This window comes from Bombus flavifrons, chromosome 7, assembly GCF_040668555.2.
Source record: "Bombus flavifrons isolate JBK064 chromosome 7, iyBomFlav1_principal, whole genome shotgun sequence".
NCBI lineage: Eukaryota > Metazoa > Arthropoda > Insecta > Hymenoptera > Apidae > Bombus > Bombus flavifrons.
In genome coordinates, this window is record NC_138448.1 from 2240530 (window position 1) to 2261815 (window position 21286).

At 48.8% G+C, this 21286-nt stretch overlaps 1 long non-coding RNA gene across 3 annotated transcripts in view; it reads left to right on the forward strand.

Moving 5' to 3' along the window:
• The first annotated feature begins 273 nt into the window (after positions 1-273).
• The window catches only part of LOC138181668 (uncharacterized), a 121102-nt gene continuing 100089 nt past the window's right edge, over positions 274-21286 (forward strand). For 2 of the 3 annotated variants that reach the window (XR_011173567.1, XR_011173569.1), the window contains exon 1: positions 274-861. This is a non-coding gene — a long non-coding RNA (uncharacterized LOC138181668). Of the gene's footprint in view, positions 867-21286 lie in introns of all 3 variants that reach the window. The other variant, XR_011173568.1, reaches the window with a different exon arrangement.

The following is a 21286-nucleotide window of genomic DNA, read 5'->3' on the forward strand; positions in this document are numbered from 1 at the left end:
CGTTTCGAGCGATAGATTTTCGTGGCTCTACTCTTTATGGGATACGTGAGCGATAGGAATGCGCTTTATACGCGACGGGAAACAATGTCGATCGGTTTTTCGTGAACAACCTTGTCGACGCGATGTCGACGGTGCAGCCGGAATTCCGTTTAATTTACTGTCTCCTAAAGTTTTAGTAATTTCGCGTGCATGTTCCGCGCCGTTCACGAGTTTCTGTACCAGCTGGGCAACTCTGCTGCATTGTGTTTCGCCCGACGTGCCCACAGATGGCGGTATATGAGCTACCGCTGGTGAACAATTTTTAACCGCGCGACCAGCAAACTGTTTGTCAACATTCCAACAGTTGAATATATTTAACAACTTTGTAAATGTTGAGCGTTGTTTCTTCGGGAGGACTCGAGGATAGTTGTGAGCGTTAGTCTGCGGCGTGCCATTATTTGTAATTTATTCGATGTGTACATCACTCGAATTTGCATGGTGTTAGTTTTATTGCATCTTTGTCGTCTAATCAGGTGTAATCGCGACAAGTTGTTAAGTAATGCCAGTGACGTTCATCATATTAGTGCTTGGTGGATCCCTTCGACACGCGGATCGTGTCGTTTATGAAAATATATAAACTCGTTCGTCGTTAACCTTGAAATTTTAGTCCAAACTAATATACGTTAAGCGAGGGGCGTATCGGTGAGACTCGGTACTGCTTTTAGGTGTTGATTAGCAATTACGGGTGTCAGTGAATCTTCCCGGGACACCGTATCGAAGCGTAGAAGCGTGGAAGTGTCGTAGATGAGACAATATCCAATCTGGAACAAGCACATTGGAGATGGACGCCACGCTGTTGCAATGAAACGGAGAGAGAGCAGAGTAAGGTTATAAAGATTTTTATTCCGGGGTGTTATCCATGAAGTAATGGTAGCAGTAAACCACGGAAGCTCGAGGATAGGTCATCGATAGTGGCGAACCTCCTCGCGTTAGACGCCTCTTATACTTCGCTATGGTGGAGGTATGGAAGTCTCGCATTACGTTGACTTACAGGTACTCACGGCGTTCCTTTGCACGCACTCTCTTCCGGGAGGATACATTTTCGCGATCTCACCCCATTAACGAGGAATAGCGCCGCTCGATCCACGTTGTATTCCTAGTGAAACGTCCGGCCGTATTTCGATTTTATCTTTCCTTCATTTGTCAAGGTCATTTTTCACTTCGTGAAATACATTACGAGAGACGGCCTTGTTCGCAATATCATTGCGTGCCTTGGAAGATAGCTATTTTACGGATATGTATTTATACTCGCCGTAGTGTACATAAATTTGGAATTTCGTGGGCTTTGTTATAGAAATAAATATAAAAGCGAGGCGAACTCGAGGCAACTATAGCGAAAATTAATTAACCTATATTTATAAGGTAATTGACGCATATATACTAACTAAATGATACATTGATATTTAACGCTAGACGATTTAGAAATTTCTTCGACGATTGCGGATTTGTAAATTAGTAGATACCGACAGAGTCTTGCAAATTTATTCGCATAAATGTTTATCCTTCTTATTCAATGGATGATACGATACAACATCTATGACTCGGAATGTTTGAAATTCTTTACACGTAGTAGTCTTCTTTCCTATGTTACAATTGCGTTGTTAGCCGAACTTTCCACGTTCAAGAATTAATAGGCGCAACCGCTATCCCAACGAATCTCTCGTGAATCAAAATCCGTTATCGTTTTCGACAACCGACCGACTCGTCCGCATTTGCAAGAATCGAGAACGGAGAAAAGTCATGTTCGAATCGACAAATAATGAACGTCGAGTGTTTTCGTTCGATTAGGCGGCATCGATTTTTATCGGTAGATTGTCTTGGAGGGGACGGCGTAGCTATGCAAATACCGGGGGTGGAAAAAAATTACGCCAAAGTGCTAAACGATCGCGAACAAGCGAGGCAGCGGGGTGAGGGTTTGTATTTTTATGCGATACGCGCGTGTGGGTGAGCGGTGAAGTGGGATGAGAGGGGGTTGGGAGGGGGGGAGAAAATCGGGAAGGAAAGAACGGCACGAGGCCACCTTATGTCGAGTGGGTGACTTGGAATGACAGAGGGTGCGGGATTTTCAGGTCGGTATGCAAATAAGCCACTCCCGGATGTCTCGGGGGTTCGATTCGGTTTAAAGTTATTGCTCGCGTCGAGTGGAATCATCGTCCTCGATGAACCGTTTGGCACGGGCGCGAGCTGTCGGTCAAACGAACCACCATTCGATTCTCTTGACGCGTTTGCTTCCGGTTCGCTTGCTCTCTCTCCACAGATCCCTCGCGTCGTTTTGTCTTTTCGTTTTTTCGCTTTCTTTCCGAGGCGTGTTCCCATGCTAGCGATCACAAAGACTAGGAACTAATTACAAGATAAATGAATCTCGCGACGGGCTAAGGAGTCGAGCAGGGAGATAAGAGGATGAGAAAGAAAAATAGGCGGGAAGAAAGTAACGCGAGAGGTTGGCTGTTGGTGGTTGAATGGCGATCGAGGTGCGCTGAGATGGAAAGATTGGAGAACGGGACGAGACCGGTCCGACGTGGTTTTTAACATTTTTAATCGTTCATCGGTGATTACGTTAATGACAATGGTATATAGAGACGGGGCAAGAATCTCGTATCGATTAGCTATAAATGTTGAAATCGAATAATTTTATTGGAATATCAATTGTCGCTGGAATACAAATTACATTTTAATTATCGCGAGGAAGAGTGAATCGTTGTGAGTTTGATCGGCCGCGTCTGTTCTCAAAAGGGATCGATCTCGGAGGAAAGGACACGCGATATAGCTGATTAGCGTGTCTCGTAGACGGTTAATCCCTGAGAGCGCTCTCCGCGATGTAAATGAATATTGATTACCCAGCGACGGTGAAGGTCCGTGCGTTGAAAAGAATCGTATCTCGAGACCGCAAGCGAGTGACTCTAAATGGGGAATCAAACGAAACGATCCCCAGCTCTCGGTAATGAATAAAAATTATAATTACGTTTCTCGTCCTCGTTCTCTTCAGGAAAAAAAGAAGTTAATCAATCACGAGTGCGAACGAGGGTAACTTGGATACTGGGTTTGTCTTTCCTCGAGCGGAGCACCCTCTCGAGTGCCAGTTCTTCTGACTTTCTCATCTATCGGATTTTGTTTAGCATTCGTAGGATTTAGAATCGATCGATTAATCCTTCGACAAAGACTCGATATCATATATTCGACGAGTCTGATGAAAACTTACAAATTTCTCTTTGTTTTAATTGTTTAACGTTCGTTAGAATTTCGTTCTATTTCTCCCAATGTTCTTAAAAGAATCTACGGATAGCAGAGGAGAGCGGGAAAGAGAGGGAGAGAATAAGGGTATATCGAAAGGGGTGGCACGTTGTCAAATATCGTGAGCTCGGCTGAGAAGTATGGAATATGCAAAGAACCGCGTTACACGCATCGCTCACCGCGCATCAAACGTTTATCGCATGAAACCATAAGAGAGCAGTTGGTGCGGATGATTCATGATGGTCGCGGAGCGGATGAATGAGAGAGAAAAAGAAACCTGACAGCGGGGTGAAACGGAGAAATGCATAGCAAAATGGGCGAAGGGAGGTCGTAGAAGAAAGAGGCTGCCGACTGTATATACCTACATCATGCAAATGGTTCCAATCATAAGCGAAGTCTATAATCGATCTATAAATCTGCTTACGAGGAAGAAAGGTTCCGGGCTAGAGTACAGGGGCACGTCACTGGCGGGGGTGGTTCCACACTAACACCGTTACCTTGCACGACAACATTGAGCGCAGCTACTAACGCTGGGCCACACACCACCATAGACAAATGTATCTTGTTAGCATACCATTTGTATGCATGGGCTTTTGTGCGTTTTCTCTCTCTCTCTCTTTCTCTCTGCCCCCTCTTTCTGTTGCGCCCTCGCGTTCACTCAGCTCGGTTACGTCCCTTACGTACGGACATTTAGCGCCTAACTTCTTCGGCAAATCGAATGGAAATCGTTTTTCGCTTGTTTGATCGACTCGATCGACCTCCACGAACATCCCTTCTCTCTCTTCTCGCTTTTCGGGTGTGGTTTCCACTGACGCAGTGGTCGACTGCTTGTACGATAAGCATCGTGTTCTTTCAAAGCAAATCTCGCCGCCGTTGGAACAACGAGATAGCGAAATGAATGAATTCGGAAATGTAAGCGAAGGGGATTAAATTCATTAGATGGTACAAAGCGCGAAAGATGAACGATTTCCCTTGGGCCTAAATAGTGGGCGAGTTCGTGTAAGATTCGAGGTCGAGAGTTGAAAGAAATCGCGGCGTTCCGTTCGCGTAGCCGGCAACCCAAAAGACGTCTTAAAGACGGCCGATAATTACGGGAAGCTCGCGGGGGCGGCTTGTTTCTTGAATATCAAAGCGCTCGACAAAATAATCAGCGAACCAAAGTCGAGGCGAGCGGTTGGTCGAAGGGTTTGCTGGCGTGGCGCGCGCGCACCAAGCAAAAGCCCGACGATATTCTTTGCATCATTATCGCGATTTAATTATGTCGAGTTCCTTTGACTCTCTTAATTTAACCGTCGACGCTGCCTCCTCGCCCCCTGTAGCCTCGGATTCCGCCTGTAAATATTTTTTAGACGACTCGTCTCGACTAATCAGAGATTCCTTTTAATCAGTCCCGTTTCGGCGCTAATCAATTCCTCCGTTCGATCCTCCGAATCGTTGTACTTCCTCTACGAAACCTGACAAAGCAAAAGTTATTGGAAAGCTAAAGATGCTGGTGATTACGGTCGCCAAAATACGAAATAGCAGCGTGAGTGTACGGAGAGCGCGGCAGCCAGCCAAGCTGCGAGAAATTAATTTTAACTTTAAATTAAGACTCGTCCGATACTTGCTTGCCTCTTTGTTGAGCTTCAAGTGGTGGCGCCGAGGTTGAATCATCCCTAGAAAGAAGCGATCCGAAGCAGCGAGAGGAAGGAAGGGCTGCTGCAAGTTTTCCCGCGCTTTTGTCTATCGTTCTCGCGAGGACGTTCATAATAAAATAACGACCCCGTGGCGGGTAAGCAGTTATCGCAGGCGGCTTCGCGCGGTCGATCAATTTTTTCGCACGAAATCTTAACCGATCCGAGGTTAAGCGCCGCTTCTTCTTCACGATGACGAGGTAGATGTTTTCGTGGCGGACTCCTTCACGTGCGCGCGTGTGTGTAGTTAACGAGGAAAAAGCGCAGCGTCTTAGAACTTGGCGTTATAATTGCCTGGCGAAAACACGGTAGATGACAAGAGTATGGTTGAGAGTCGGACGATAGATGGCCGTAAGAAAAAGGGGTAAGAGAAAGAGGCGTTAAAGAGAAGAAACGCGGTGAAGGAAGAGCAAGCGGGATAAGGAAAGCGCGAGAGTCCATCGGTCAATTAATCAAGATAATGAGAGGCAAGTCGAGGTACGGAGAACTAGTAGGCAAAGACGAAAAGGGTGGAGCGAGCTGAGTCGAGGAGGTCGAGGGTGTTGAAGCGGGATGGGGTTAAAGGGTAGAGGGAAGGAAGGACGGAAGGAAGGACGGAGCAGCGTCTGTACGAGACATTCGACACCTCGACCAAACCGTTGCCGACAATACCGAAGATACGCAACTTGACGGTAAACTTAGCTCGGCGAGGCTTCCGGATAAGCAGCCCGACTTGAGCGCGGAAGGAGGCGCATGATTAATTAATTAGCCCGGGCTAGTTAGGACGGCGGAGGATCGAACGTGTGTAGGTGTGTCCGCTTCGCTTCACGTTTGCCAAACCGTAGACGGATCGATGACCGTCGCGAACCTATTGATATCTCGTTGATTTCGATTTTTATTTAGAAACGTTCCTTTCGAGTACTCGCGTTTTTCTACGAATCTTTCCCAAAGAACGCGATAACGCTCGGACGTTCTTTCACCGTTACGGAAGCACTCGCGGAGAGATCGAGTCCTCTTATCGCAGCGCAGTTGTAATTTATGAACGGAAGGGCGTACGCAAAAGAAAAAAATCAAATCCGAAAGGGAAAGGCAGTCTGGGTTGCTTTGTTTCGCCCGTTATCTGTCCGAAAATCTAGGAGCACTCGCGGCCAGATCTTTGAAAAGTCGAATAAAGATCGAAACGCGGCAAGTAGTCGCGTGAAATATACATCGGGTAAACTGGACTATAGTAAGAGAGAGAAGGGCAGAAAGCGAGAGGGTTGAAGCGGAGGTGGGAGAGAACGGACGGCGTTATCGCGAATATACAAGTGCGCAGGACGAGACACGGACCAACGCACAATCCTATCTCCCCGATCCTATCGGTTTGCAAATATAACCCTGAATGACCACCCTTTGGATATTAACTTTCGCGAAGTCGTGCGTGCACGTACGCTGGTCTCCCGCGATTCCAGAGATCCCGTACGTTTACTTTAGATACCGGCGAGAGTCCTCGGAGAGGACACTTAGTTTCTCGTTTTTAATGCTCGCTGCGACTTCAGCGGGGGAACCGAGTGGTTCCGGAATACGAACGAGGGTTCTCTCGCGCAAACGATTTTACGATTTACCAAATGGAATTAGAGGTTCCTCGGAAGGGATTCGAATCCTTCGACTTTAACCGTGAAACTTTTGTCAACGATGCGCGAGATCGTGGAAGGATATGGTCGAGTGACCGTACGATACGAAATTCGTGCGAGAGATAATCGAAACACGGGATGGAAATTCGTAGGTGGATGGCAGGTATAACGGGCGGAAGGTTGTGCGCGGAGAAAAGGGGATGAACCGGAGGCTTTCTCGGCACGAAGCTCAGGTTAGGTTACACCGGTAGCTAGTTCTAGGTTGGAAGGAGGCTAGCGGCGGCACCACCGCGCGTCACACATTAACATAATGCTAATTATCTTGCCAGCTCATTAGCGCCGGTAAACTGTCCGAGGAAACTCGGCCTCCCGAGATAAGGAGGAGGCGGCGGCCGGAGTTAGGGGCGGTCTGTCGTTCTAGGAGTTCCTTGCACGTGCGCCCGTTCCCGTATACTCCGTATACGCGCGTTTCCTTGTCTAAGGCTGGCAAGATTAAGGTCCCGGGTCCCGACGACCCCGATGCCTTGACGTGGGTCCGTGTTTCGCCGAGTTTGGAGAACTTCCTCGGAAAGTGTTTGGACACTTCCTAACGACTTCTTCCATCTCCCCGCCCTCGTCCACCATCGCTTCCTGTACCATCGTTGTATATATTTCGAGAATCGCATTTATCAAACGATCGCGAATTCCCGTCTCATTTAATCCATTATTTTATGGTTATAGAGATTATGCAAATACACGGACAGCCGATGTCGCGATGGTTACCGAACCGCGTTGATTTACGAACTTCCGATTCTGTAGGTGTAGCTCGGGCATCGACTAGCACGCCGCTCGCAGATTCCATCGCGATAAGCGTATTACTGGTCGGATCACGGACCAAGAGAATTATACTTTTTTCCCAACGTCGGACGTCGATCTTGGTTGCTGCGAACTTTTTTTCCTTTGCCAAGCGATACGATTAGATACTCGGGCCGACTCGAAGAATTGTGGCTTTCGCGGAACGTTTTAGCCCTTCGGTGTAATAACCGTAAAGAAGTAGTAACGCACCCACCAACCACTATTCTTGCCCTCCATTCTTCTAACCCCTTGCTACCTTTATTTCCTTTCTCTTTAGTTCTCCCTTTTGCCTTTCTCGCCGTCTTCTCTTTTCTCTACTCTCTGCTTTTTTTTTGCTTTCTTCTTTGCTCTCAAGCCAATTCGCCCATGTGCGGCCACATGGGAAAGGGAACCCCTGTAGGAAAAATCATGGCTTTACGCGTCAAATCACGTATGCATATAAAGCGGCATTATTTCGCGCGTTGACGCATCGCCGAGTGTACCTAGCTACCTAACCGATACACATCTAACGCGCTCCACTACCGTATTATGGCCTCGACTATATTTATTCGCCATCGCCATTGACGACGCGGTAAACAGGCATTCCCGGTTTCCTCGTTTATCGTCGTGAAAATCGTATCTAGCCGATGATTTGACGTTAATCTGAACGAAACGATTCGAAAAACGAAGTTGAACGACAGGACGAAATCTTGAGCATCGGCACACGCGTCGCGTTATCGGTACTCGGAAGTTTTAACGAGCTCTCCCTCTCTCTTCGAGGTTAATGTCGTCGAGAATTTTCGAAACTTTTAATCGAGTGCATCCTAATTGGCGTGCTCGAGACAACATCGCCGCTGGCGGCTAATTCGGGGACGGTGCATCGATTAGCCGGATTCTGCCGGTGAATGTAACGAAAGCGAACTTGATGCGCGTTGATTTATTCCTCGACGGGAGTAACTCGTTACGAGTTCACTTTCCCCGGTCCTGATAGAACCACGAAACGACCAAGGACTCGCCTACTCGACTCTCTCTTGTCGGCCGTAGAGAGACGACGAGTGGTGCAGTCATCCAAGCGACATCAAAGAGGACGCAGAGCTTCCGTATAATTAGTGTCAGTCGTATTTGCATATTGATTGAAGCGAACGTGTCGCCGCGACGCTCGACTCACTGCCCTCTTTTCGTCGTGATACCCTGCCGTCCAGGATTCGAGGGAAATTCGACGGTCGAGAAACGCGTTGGGCGAACCTCCGATGTCCTTGGAACTTCGATTCCACTTTGTCGACTCGGATCCGTGAACCAAGACTGTACAGTGAAATTTTCTTTCGTACAGCCGGTTAAATACTTTGGTGCCTCTCAAACTTTACTCTGTTTCCAAGTTCCGGGAATAATAATTATCATTTATGATATTTATTGATTTCATATAAACGGGTCATCACTGGTAACCTTTGTTACATATAGCAGAGTACACAGGACGTTTGAAAGAATGATTAGTATTTGTACAGAGGCGACTAAAACAGTTACTATAACTATAAAGGATAACGATATCTAAAATCTTGGAATCTCATTTTTGGTGACTTTCCATGTTCTTGTTAATCCAAGAATTTGACTTCTTAGAAACTTCTCTGCGACCTTGGAACTTCTATCCAAGTTTATGTTTTTCACGATCTTCCACACTTTTGTTGACCTGAGAATTCGGTCAAACGCGTATCGTGTTAATATGCGATACATGTCCTCACTTCCATTAGACAGGTTTTGATTTGCATTATATTTTACAACACCGTCAATTACTTTCGTCAGCTTTCGGTCGATCGAGCAATCGTTATTTACAAATACATTCGGCTCGACTTTTTAAGCAAATCGCTTTCATTAAACGGCCAGAGAGGGGCATAGTTGACGGAATAAGGGGGAGGAACATAACGCGCGAGAGCGATTGGAACGTCTTGCCTTGAGAAGTGGCTCGGAAAATCTGCTCGGTCTCGCGGCTCGCGCGTTCTTGCGTCGATCGGTTTGCCGGGTGGTTAATACGACAGAGAAAGAGCGAGAACGCGAAGCTCTTCGTTACTCCGTGTGGCAGCAGGCTAACATATGAACGTTTGGTGACTCCACGATTTTGCAGCGTCGATTCAAATTCAAGCGGGTACGGGCGAAATCGGTGCGGATTTAAAAAACGCGAAGCTGAGGGTGGCCGCGCGTCGGTGCTCGAGGAAGCGACCGAAGAGAAACGAGGGAGGGTGAACGACAGAGAGCCGGGGATTCCGGTGGGAGAGAGAGACAAAGAGTCGACAGCGGGGTAGGAGGTGGAGTGGGGTTAACAATAGCTTGCAAGTCACTGGATAAACGACCGGGAATCGTTAAAACGCGACGGGATCGTGACTCTATTTTGATTTTCTACCGTGTATCGAGTAGATACGCCGAAACGATAAAGGACAAAAGCTGGGAGGATTGTAATTCGAACGGTGACTCTCGACATTTTTCGCCAACTCGAATGGGCAACTCTTGGTGATCGCCGAGATTCCTTGGTCTACCCGCACAGCTTCGTTGCTACCGGAATTTGCTGTGAAAATACTCGCACTTCGGATACGGTGATCGTCCGATTGCAAAAGCCTGTGTACTCCTCGAATTATTATACTTTACGTTGGACAGATACAATCTGGAGTAGGCTTCTTAATTTAGTCATTTTGCCAATCGGGTATCAATTACCGGTCGAGAGACTTCGGCACAAATTCTTAAGATTTGTAGCGTATAATTTGGGATGCTCAATGGACAGATGCGATCATAATTACGAGACGACCTTGAAACGTACACACGGTCACGGTCCCGCGCTGAGCTCCCTTTGCTTACCGTTCCTTTTTTAATTGCCATTTGCGAAATAATTATTCGGGAACCTTAGAATCGACTCGTTCTGCAGCAGAATAACAGTGTAATTGCGCCTTTGTATTTTTCTATAGACTGTTTCTTATGATCTAATACGCAGCATAGACAACGTTTTCCGTCAACGCTGATCCTGTCGTGGAGCCAAAGACCACGTAAACGAGTTTTTGAACTCGCCGATTTCTCGGGATGCGCGATAAAGCGGCATCGCCCGGTGAATAGCGTCTCCTTAAGACGAATGTTAGCAACGCGGCCGAAATAGCCGCGTCATCTCTCGATACACAAGCGGGAAGAGGTTGCTCGCGTCTTGACTAAGAGATCCCGCGGGATGCGCGAGTTCGATGTCCGTGAAGGATAGCCGTGGGTCAGGGGCTATCGCGAAGTTGCTCATTCTTGTCCTGGTTTCCTCCTCTTACGGAGAATAGATCGAACCCTCGAGACTGGCTCGTTCGTCACGACGGGAACACCGCCTCGAGGCTGTTCTCTTCGGAGGCGGAAGAGTCTATTTATTGATTTCGATTACAATCCAATTCCTGTTCTGTGAGGGCTAACCGAGTTCGCCCTTAGTCTTTTACCTTCTTCTCTGGATTATTCGATGAGCAACCACTCGTATGCATTTTTATGGAATCGATTGTTCGGCTGGTCAGCGAGGGGGGTGAGCCGGGGCAGAGTGCACGGCGGAAGGAAGGGTCTTGGTCCACGGCTCGAGGAGAGTCGGCTAGAATTTCATCGGCATGCTTTTGTCTTTCATCGGCTGCTACATCGTAGTGATCAGGATGCGCGTGTCGCGCCTCTCTGACGTATGTACATATACGTATGCTTGGTTCGCTTTTTCCATAAATCACTTCCTTTCGATTCTCCCTTCGGAACGGAGTAATTTGGGAACGAAAATTAGTCACCGTTATCGTTATCAATATTTTTCGATGGTTTCGTCACGCGATATCGCTTGCACCGGAGGGTGGGTTGAGGTGGGTTTGAGAGGGGACGCGGGTGGTTGCTGGGAGTGTGATATTTACAGGCCGGTGGGCACACCGGCCCAACTCAAAATAAGCAATTGACCCATGGTACTCTGTCTCGCTCCTGCTGTCTCTCCCTCTGTTGCACCCCCGCCTACCCCCCTCACTTTCGGCCTCTCATTCTCGTGGTAACAAAACCGTTCGTTCGGTGCGCCAATATGCGGCTAATTTGCACAACAAATAAAGCTTATTCTCCGGATTTGCATGTGTTTGAACTGCAGTGTAATTGGGTGGTACGCTCGGCTCGACGTTGTCCATCCTCTCTCCCTCTTCGCCGTCGCTTTCCCTCCTCCTCTGCCCGTTTCCTCTTTGCCGCCGTCTCTGTCCTTTCGCCCCCGTTTCATCCTCCGATTCTCTTACTCCTCGTGTTGTGTGCTCGCAACGGTGTCCTGGAACGCCTGTCGAGTCGCTTCCAACTGTTTGAAGTCGTCTTTCACCTCTTCGACATTGGAGAAGTCATCCGGGAACTGGTTACGGGTAAAGACGCAGAGCAGAATTCGATGGGTCGCTGATCAAGATGTAACGTCATGGGTCGTTTGGGAAGCAGTCGCGTACGCGGGTGACTGGTATTTGCGGCCAGAGCATGATCTTCCTAGCGATCAAACGCTGGTTTGGCTCGCGACTATTCGTGACATAGACCGATATCCGTGCGTAAAGAGAAAAAATGGCGACGAGGAACGAACCCCTTCAAAATGGCGAGTGGTGCACGCATCGAGATCGATCGTCGGATATGAGTTCCGTGGCAGCTGCGGTGCACCGTGCTAGACTTCCGACCGAAGCAACGACTTAACTTTCAAAATGGCGTTCATGCACGGAGCCCGTTGTTTTCGGCACTTCAGCTTCGACTCTGGAACTCGTGGACGGAAAATTTCTCGTTTTCGATAGCGTAACCGGAAGCTGTAACCGGAAATCAATGGACGTCAAATCGCGTCCCGATCGTCAGAATTTAACGCGCTGCGAGAGGGGGGCGAGAACGGGAGGGGGTGTAGGAAGAGGAGGAAGAGGTGGAGGAGGAGGAGGAGAAGGGAGATTGGAGCAAGCTGCCGACTCGGAGGCTGTAACGTTGCCGTATAAAGTGGTAGTGTGCAATGAACTTGTAAACCAGCGACTGAACACACAATGGCCGACAACGACAGGGCTTCTGGCCGGTTGGTGACGTCATCACTTTGTGTCCCGTGTCCGAATTGCATCGCATCGTAGGACCCTTACCGCCCCGTTTGTTTGTTCTCTCTTTGATGTCCACCTCGACCCGACGGACTTCAGAGAGCCGGACGAGTCCGCCTCGCCCGAAAACCCAGCCGCTAGAAACGCCGAACCGATGTGCCAAAAATTTTTGTTTTCGGCAACGGTTCGCGTCTCGATCGCCGGCCGCTCGCTCGTCAAACCTGTCGAACGCGACGACGAGACCGCGTGTTCGCTCGCACGGTAGCGGTTTTCTCGTTCTCGCGGTGCGACGGTAATATCTGACAGGGTTGGTATTCCTGCCGCGATCCAGCTTTCGTAATTGGGAGATCGAGTTGTGAACCTCGCGCGAATAAATTACAGTCCCTCGGAAGAATTATATTCGCGTTTAAAGAGTGTTCAAGGAGAATTTAGCTGCGGGGCTGCGGGGATAGGATAAAAGGAGCGAGCGCGCGCGCCAGTGAGTTATCGAATGCGAAAACAAAGAGGTTCCTCGCGATGTAAGATCTAAAAGGGACGGGGATGGGACGGGGAAGGCGTAACCCTTTCCCGGCTCTTCGTACGGAACAATTACATTTTAATTAATATTTCCTAAGAGGCCGAAAAGCTTCCCCTTCCTCGTCGAATTTATGATCGTTTTATCCATTATTAGGGGCGGAGGCGAGCGAATCTCGTGAAAACCCATAACTTCGCCTTTACGGCTCCTCTTTCTCTCTCTCTCTTTCTCCCTTCCACCTTCCATTTTCTTCCCTCCGTTATCTCGCGCTTCTATACTTACCATTGATTTGCTCCTCTCTCGTGCTCGCGGTTCCTTCCTCGGGAAATAGCCGATACGCTCGGAACGACGTCTACGCGACACGAAGGGATTCGTGAGACAGGATTTTCTCGAAATAACCGAACGAACGAGTTCGTCGTCAACTTGCAGAGGTTCGTGTGGATGAGCGTGCAGAGCGGTAGTTTCGGTTCGTAAATCGAGAGGGACGAGGTAGGTTCGAAGTTAGCCACGCGAGACAACTTTGGTCGTGTACGATCGAGTCCGTGGGCAAGAGTTACTCGCCGGGTTCGGCGAATGTTTCGAGTCGTCGACGAATCGCGCGCGGGTTTTATATTTCGATACGCCGTTAATACGTTATCCGATCGATAAACGATGTACAGGCAGAGCGTCATGGATGGCGGCAAGTCCGGTAGAAACTTATTACTATTACCAGTAAAACGTATCAGGTCCGCGCGATGTACCGCGGCTACGCTTTAAATTCATAAATATGCACATACGTAATTATGCAAATCAATTATTAAACCAGCGAAACTGGCGAGCATCTCGTTCGCAACCGGCATACGCAAGGTTTTGTTGCTCCTTGCGCCGTAACCAACGATCTCATCTCTCTCTCCCCTCCTGTCCACCCAATAAAACGTTCGCCCGAAGACTTTTCGGTGGGATCGCACGACGACGGGTCAAGCCGCGACGTGAGACGATACGCGAGACGAGGAGGAACGACGCGAGAACCGGGAGAACCGGAGACGATGCTGAAACCGCCTATCCTTCTCTCCGTATCCTTTCTCCGCTGCTCGGTCGGTTTCGAGTACGATGCTGATGCGTGGGACGTTAAGTCGAGCAAACGTGCCCCGGGGATATCGTGTGGTCAGAGATTCCTTCGTAGCTCCGTCATCGAGGATGGTTGAAACTTCACAGTCTGCAAGACGAGAATGTCTTTGAGTCCCGGAAGGCATTCTGTCCTCCCGGAGGGGTTCGCACGGAGTCCTCTAGCCCGCCGCGAGCAGCTACTACTCTCTTGTCCCTACCAACGACCCTTCAGCTCGAGTGCCGTGGGGTTACGCCCGAGAAAAATGCGTCTCTTACGAACTATGCCAGCTTGGGTATACCCTGGTATGCCAACACTCTCCCTCTTCTTCCCCCCTACGCCTTTCGTCGCATCGCCCACTACTCGACTCCCTGCTACTTCGCCATCAGAAGTTCGCATCTCCGAGATGCATCCTCTCTCCCCGTTGTGCAATCCCATGATTTACAGAAACTAGAATCTCTACCGAGCATCGCCATCGTCAAAAATTCGAAGCTTACTCCCGTTTTTTTTAATTCTTCCCCGCGTCCGTCGTTTTGGCGCTTCACAGGAAACTGGAATGCCCACACCTCCCGTAGAACGAATCCCCTCTTCCTCCCCCCACCCTTTGTTCCTCAAGTCGTTCCTTTGACAAGAGAAGAGCTGTGGAAGGGGGAGAGGGTCGAAATACGATCTGCTACCTTCGAGATATCGACTGGCAAGTTCGTTGCAAGGCTTTAGGGGTTGAGGGGGGGGGGCGGTAACGCGGGATGAGTTAGCAACAGCAGATTGACTAAGTTTCTCGGGTGGAGTTTCGACAGGTTGAAATCTGGTTGTAGATACCGTGGAGCTTCTTCCAACAGCTTCCGAACTATTTGTCCACGGCGAACGAAGGAAAAGCGGGTCTCCCCGGTAATCTCCCTCCCTCCTGCCACCCCATCAACTTGACTTTGGCAATTCGATCGGCCTTAAAACCCAACCCCTACTCGACGTCTTAATTTTAATCTCTCGGTTCTTCGATTTCTTCCTTCGTACTACCGGTATGATCGTTTAATCGAAACAGGTGGAAACGTTGGCAGCTGGCGAATTTAAGAGCGCGTAGACGCGCGACGAAAACGAAACGAACCGTTGACGCGTTTTGCGCGCGCGGATCCTTTCTGTTCTCGTGCTGGCGGAAGGGAACGATATTGTTGACAGGCGTCTCACGAAGTCATCCGGATTTTGGTACGGCCGATGACGCGCACTTTTTCCCCTGCGGTGATAAATGGCACGTACCTACCCTACCCCCTTCACGGCTCACACTCCCGCGTCCCTCGCTCAGCCTCTAGCAAGGCCGTATCCGAATCGGATGGGAGGGCGGTTGACAAGGAGCGTGAAAGTCCTGCTCGAGGGTTATCGGGGGATGTTTCCGGGGAGAAGAGCGTTGCGTGGGCAAGACACTGCTCTGATTGATACACATCCTCCCCTTCCTTCTCTTCCCTCGATCCACGTTCTCTCGTTTCTCTTTCGCCCGCTTACGTTGCCTTCTTTTCACTTTGTCGTTTTTTCTTTCACCGCACGAAGTAATTAAGAGCTCAAGGAGTCGAAGCTCGCAGAGTCTTGACGTCAAAATTGTTCGAGGAGGATAAGGCGGTCGAATCGCGAAAGGAGAATGGGAATAAGAAAGGCGAGGAATGCGGCGCGAAACGAAAGCGAGAGGCGAATTTATTCATTGGATGGAAGGCGGTGTATAAATGCGAAATTGCCAATACATACGAAATCTCCGGGGTTCGGGGTAAAAAGGGGTGAATACATTAGTCCTGGAATTAACCTCTTTGAACTCTGTCTGCATCGGAATAATTGCGATGCAGCGCGACGATTCGGCGCCGCGAGTGGGTGGACGGTCTCGACGATGCGTATATATATGTATATGTAACTATGGCCGAAGTTGGAATACGAGCGGAAATGGGAGCGACGGTTGGGGTCGGGGAGAATGGAAAATTGTGACGAGTCGAAGGAAGAGGTCGAGGGTCGACGAAGGAAAGAGGAAGAGAAAGAGAGTACTACTCCGAGACGAAGTACTCGTCCGTGTGCTCACTGCGGTCGACAAGTACCGTTGTACCGTTCGACAGAGTGCAATTTGCCGCGAAACTTATGCACCGGCATGCGGCAGACATCTCGAAACAAGAGATTTATTCTGGCACATGCGGTTGTCGCGAGAATCCAACATACTTTGTTTTAATCCAACGACCGCTTGGCATCCATGCACTCGCATATATGAACCGGAGCGAACAAAGAGAAACGAGATTTCAAAAACGAAAGTTAGAAGGAGACTATGATCGTTCTCGATCCCCAGGTAGCATCGGCGGTGCAGAGTACGAGAGGAAGTTTCGTGGCCCCGTTTTCGCGCTTTGCAATTTATACGTCAGCGTGCGAAACTCGATATCTCTGGATAATCGATATTAAGCGAAGAGGGCTGTGGGGTCACTCGGAAATTAGTGGTACCGAGGGTTCTTCGTCTTTGGCGATTGCGCGGATCCGAAAGGGTTCGCCAATCTGATACATCGTACGCGCCCGTATTCCGAGTGGCTCGACGATGATTAATGGCTCGTTCTATGGTTTTTTGTTAATTAGTTGATTGGGAACGCCTAGTATGATATGCAGATTCTTGGCGAGATACGTTGAACCATGGCTTTAATTTCGAACGTTGCCTCTCGATAGCGTTACCTTGATTTCACCGATTTCATTCCGTTCCCCTCGAATATCCCTCTAATTCTTTTATTACTTTCGATCTTATTGATTTTTCCTTTTTTCTTTCTTTGTCGACTTCTCTCCATTCTTTTTGGGAAAGAACTAATATATCAGGGAGAACAGATTGTTTCGTGTCACTGGTACAGGAAAGAGAGGAAACGATCGGCCGCGTCTCGAACGTAGCTTTCAACCTTCCTTCTTTTTACGTTGCACTCTCTGTTTTTTCGCTTAGGCTGGCCGTCATTCGTTGTGATTGATTTTTATACCGTGCTCGGACCCCAGGGAACGTAGCCGGCTGCACATGTTGTTCGGTTTGCACGAGGGTGCCCATCTTTCTCGTCGTATCCGTATCTGTCTTCGATTCCTTTTTTTTTTTCGTTCCTTTTTTTTAATATCTGTCCAATCCCTACGACTCCGAGTGGTCCATCGATCTATAATTGTTGCCTGTAACGCGTCAGGCCTTGGTATTTTTCCCTGCTCGGTATATACTTTGGACGATAAAAAAATAGGTCGATGGTCGATCGTCGGCAAGGGTCGGTTCGTGCAGATTCTCGATTAATCGAGAGAACGAGTCGGCGATTCCGTAGAATCGCACAGCACATTTCCATTGTATTTTAATATCGTGAAACGGCCTCGATGGATTCTACTCCCGCTCTCGTTTAATTTTGAATATCTTTTTTCTAAGCAATCAAGAGCAGGGCCTGGTAAAATCGGCGCGCCTCGGGCTATTCTCTTCTTTTAACTCCGTATAGGTCGAGCCCGAGCTCTCCGGACCCTGTTACGACCATTCGGTTCTCGCGAATCCTTCACGACGACTGGCCAATTTTTGCCAATTACCGAAATTATCTAATACACCTCGTGGCTAATGATTTCTCATTACAAGGTATAAATCTTAACGGACGTTGTTCGCGTAGTTTGAACCAGACCTAGGGTCTGATTACTTTTGCGGACTTCACGGTATATAAATAAACGTTGTCGGATCGAATCCATCGCACGTCGTCCACACGTAATCATCACGCTACGCAATAATTGACACGCGCGTCGATGATACTACTTCCAGAAATGTCATGATTCGCGTCGTGAGTTGCGCAAACCGCGTCAAAAATAAGCCGAGTACAAGAGAGTAAGACTCTTCGCGGTGCTTTTTAAACGAGTCTTCGTCTCTGATTCTCGCCCGTTTCCCTGCCCGGATAATTACATTTGCTTCAGTTATTACCAGGACAAAGGCGTGCACTGTGATAACGCCGCAGGGTTACTATCGATTATTCGCTACTTTGGCGATAATTAAAAACTGTCGCTACTGCGCCAAGAGCGAAGGGGTTTCCGTGTTTCTTAAATCCTAACGGGAGGGATACAAAGGATCTGTCCTTTTTTCTACCTTCCTTTTTTTTTGGTCCTCGTAGACCACGCTGTTTTGTTTCGTGAAAAAACTCTCGTTCGTTGAGATTGAAAGAGCCGCTGACATCACATATACGATGAAGATTATTTTCCAAGCACGTCAAACATGGCTTGAAATTAAATACCGGGTATCTCTATGGCTCTTCGCGTCTGTAACGCGAATATATGGACACGAGGCCATGAGCTACACGGGCATTTTTGTCAATTACGCCGAGTATCGTATCCGCTCCCTGGAAGTTTTTTTTCATTATTTCATTAAAATCGGTAACAGTGAAAACAGTGTCCGCGAATTTCGACAGATTTACAATCATCGTTACGCAAAACGCGTGAACGTCGCGTAATCCGGCGAAATTCCTAAACGTCGACGGGGTTGGTCGTGGCAGAAACATCGCGGTTATCCGTCGAGGTATATCGTCCGAGTATCGTCGAGGGTCTTGGAGGAGCGTCCGCGCGTCGAGGGTGAATTTCGCGTCTGGTTTTCAATTTAATTCGAGAATTTTTATGGTCACACGGACAAAAAGAGAGCAGAGTGGTGCTAGGCCCTGGACTGCGCCAACAAACTACCCATAATTACAAACTCCCATAGAAAATTGCGTCCATTCGAATCCCTTAAATGGACGCGCGTCCATTGTCTACAAGCCGGCCGGGACCGCGCAACTCTTAAAGGAACCAAAAGCACTGGCGAGAGAGAGCAGCGAGCTTTGATTTATGAGTTTTCGGTTTCGTAGTAAAAAATACGAATTAGTTTTCGGGATGATGATCGCACGGAGATAATGGTCCCGATTAAGAATCCGTGCTGGCTCGGACGAAACGAAGAGAAAGGGCGGGTGGAGGAAAAAAGAAAAGAAAAGAGAACGAATCGTGGCCGATCTCTTGAAGGACAAAGAGAGGAGACGCGACGAGCAAAAGGTAAAAAGCGAGAGAGAGAGAGAGAGAGAGAGAGGGAGAGAGGGGAGAGAGAGAAGGAGAGAATGGTTTGATAGTGGGTCCCCCCTGCCGGTGGGAGATCGAGAGAAGGTAAAAGAATCTGCCTTGAGGGCGAAGAGGGTTGACTCCCTTTCGTCTTTGTTTTACAAAACTCGCTTTCTGCTCGAGCTGCACCCTTTCGCATCGCGGATTCGAGCGTGTCGAGACTCTCGAGGATCTCCTTGCACGTTCGTCAGTTCGGCCGATTCGATCTAGCCGCGATGAATTTCGAGCCGATTGCTCGGTATCCGTGTACCGAGTAGCCATATCAACAGAGAGGAACTTTGCTCGTAAAATACGAGCAGCTAATTACGAGCAGTTGTTGCTGTACTTTAGCCCGAGGATGATTTATCGATACCAGCTACCGAGGGATTCGATCCACTTTCCGTGGATCGGTGGAGCACAGCACTGACTAGCCGTGGAAGTGCCGCGTACGAATACTACAAATAGATACGTCAAATTTCCGCGCAATAGCTGGCTATTAAAGTTGCGACGCCATTTTACCAGGGTTCGAGGCTCGGCCATTTTGAATTCATTTCCACCAATCAAGCTCGCTACTTTTTCCACTTATTTTTTTCCTTCTCTTCTTCCTCCTGTTCCTCCTCCTCCTCCTCCTCCTCCTCCTCCTCCTTCTCATCCTCCTTCTTCAGCACCACCTCCTCGTGTTCGTGCTGTGCCGCAGCTATTGCTCTTCCTCTGCTTCTCCACATCCTCCTCTTCTTTCTGCCGGCATTCTCGCGTCTCTTTCTCCTTCCTTTCGCGGTTTTGCTTTTTTTCCGCGCCCTTCCTCTCCTTGTCCGGTGGCGAACGACGTCGTTGCCGATATATAGATACCAATGGCCGGACGCGTATACGTGCAAATCCGTGAACCAAACTGTACGCGCACGCTGCCGTGTGTACACGCCGCGTGGCTACCGAGTGTAGAAAATCGAAAGAGCGAAGATAGACGACAACCACGACGACGACGACGATGACAACGACGACGACGACGACAACGACGACGACAACGACGACGAATGCGCGAGAACGAAGAAGAACGTAGGAAAGAGAGTGATGAATCGGGGCAAGGGAGAAAAAAGAGAGAGAAGAAGCGAGCGTAAAGGGTGGAGAGGGGGGCAACAGGGATCGGGGGCAAGGTGGTATCGCTACGAGGTGGTAGCGGTGTTGGTTGTGTGGTGGTAGTCTTCTTAAGGGGCCGAGAGGTATAGGTGAGCGAGTGCACGTTGTCCATCGTAATGCCGTAACATTTATTTTGCCCTTTCCCGCGCCATCCGACGCTGGAATATTTTAAACGTGCCCCCGCGCGCAAGCACAAACGTGTAATTTGGCCGCGTTTAAAACTGTAACCTAACACGACTACCTGCAACGATCCGCGTGTATAACGCGTAACGTTGTACGACTACTATCGATCCAAGATGGCAGCCATATAAATTGGACGACGCGGCTGGTAATGCCTGCGAGACGTTGCGCCTTCGATGAAAGAGCATCGCCGATCTTGCTGCGCGAACGTCGAACGCGCGATCGGTCCACCTCCCCCAATTCGATCCTCTCACTTATTTGCCTGCCCTTTTCATATTTCATCCGACTAATCGACCATCGTCTCCTTCTTCGTCTTCTTCGTCCTTTCGTTTGAATTCTGTACGTAATTTCGAAATAATCGTTCTTTGATCATTGTTCGATCACGTTATCCGATCGGTACAAGTTGCTGACCAACGGCTCTCGAATCGTTGAGCTGGAGATTCTTAGCGAGTGTAGCCAGATATAGCTTAGGTTCGTCTAAAAGGCACGTAAGACGCTCGGAACCGTGAATCCAGGGATGAAGGAGGGTGGGTAGGTGGCGAGTGACGGTACGAGCCGACAGTACGGAACGGAGCGTAGAGAACGTTGCAGAGCAAGTGCATGGAGGAGGCAATAATCTGGTTATAACTTGAGAGATTAGGTCCGGATTCGATTACCGGCGAGGTATCAAACCGTTAAACAGTCTCCGTGCTAATCAAAACCGAACCTTATTATCAACGAGCTCGAGCTCAGAATTTGTCTAATCCTCAACCGTCCCTGTTCTCGTTCTCCATTCGCGTTTTGTGGCAACACCCGCAAAAACCTACGATTCATCCCCATTGTCTTTTTCAACGAGAGACACGGGAAAAAGAAACGAGGAAAGGAAGATCGTATTTGACATAGAATCGATCATAGTGCATTGACATGTCAGAAATTCGTTT